This window comes from Etheostoma spectabile, chromosome 13 (genome assembly GCF_008692095.1).
Source record: "Etheostoma spectabile isolate EspeVRDwgs_2016 chromosome 13, UIUC_Espe_1.0, whole genome shotgun sequence".
NCBI lineage: Eukaryota > Metazoa > Chordata > Actinopteri > Perciformes > Percidae > Etheostoma > Etheostoma spectabile.
In genome coordinates, this window is record NC_045745.1 from 14,208,852 (window position 1) to 14,209,894 (window position 1,043).

Genomic DNA, 1,043 nt, shown 5'->3' on the forward strand with positions numbered 1-1,043 from the left:
CATGATGAAATACAATCCAGAAAGTAGTGTAGGCAAATCACAGTAGTTTAAAATAGCATGAGACAAGATTGGATGTTTTTGTTATCGTGACAACAATCACTTTTACCTTTGCTGTTGATGACGTTCAAAGTAACCAGAAGGAAAAAAAGAATGTGTTGAATCTTTTAAATTCCCGAATATGCAGTTGCAATGTTCTACCACAAAACAGCACATTTAAAATTTTAACTTTTCTGAATCCACAGAGGAGGTCGTATGCCTCCATCAACCAGTCAAGTTGCAGTTTACATCCGAGTCTGTTCAGACTCATATACAATTTGTTGTGAAGATTTTAAGCAATTTGATAAAAGTAAGTGAATTTTTTGGTCAAACGTGGATGCTTCACACACATCTTTAACCCGGCAGCACAGAAGATCCAAACAACCACCCCCGTTTCAAGATTAGTGTCACCAATACCGACCACATGTCTCCACTTCTATTCCTTTCTTGAGTTATGGTGTTGAATAGTGGCTTGTCATGACTTCATAATTAGACATTTGGTTGAAATCTTGTCCAAATTAGCCTTGGAAATCTCGTTCCTGAGCTATCGCGTTCACAGGAATGGGACGGATTTGTATGGACGGCAGATGGACAATCTTAAAACATAATGCCTCCGGCAGCAGAGGCAAAAAAAGTGCTATTTTTTACGGTATTTTGATTGATAGAGATGAATGAAAGAAAGACAGACAGACAGGGAAATAGAGAGGGTATGCGTGGGCTTTTTGCGTTGTCATTGCTCAGTTCAGATTGTTTTCTCTGAGATTATAGCAACAAAAGCTCCTACATGGTGCGACCTTTAACCAACCTTATTCTGACAGTTACTGTATGAGACTGTGATGGATGGACGCCAGAGCTAACTGACTGTCCAAACACTAATATTCACATCAACACACTCACACACATACTTGTTTTTTTGTTTTGTTTTTTTTACTTATGAGAACATTGTATTGCCTTGCATTGGTCCCTAAAATGTTTACTCTTAAACATAACTACACACCTCAATCCCA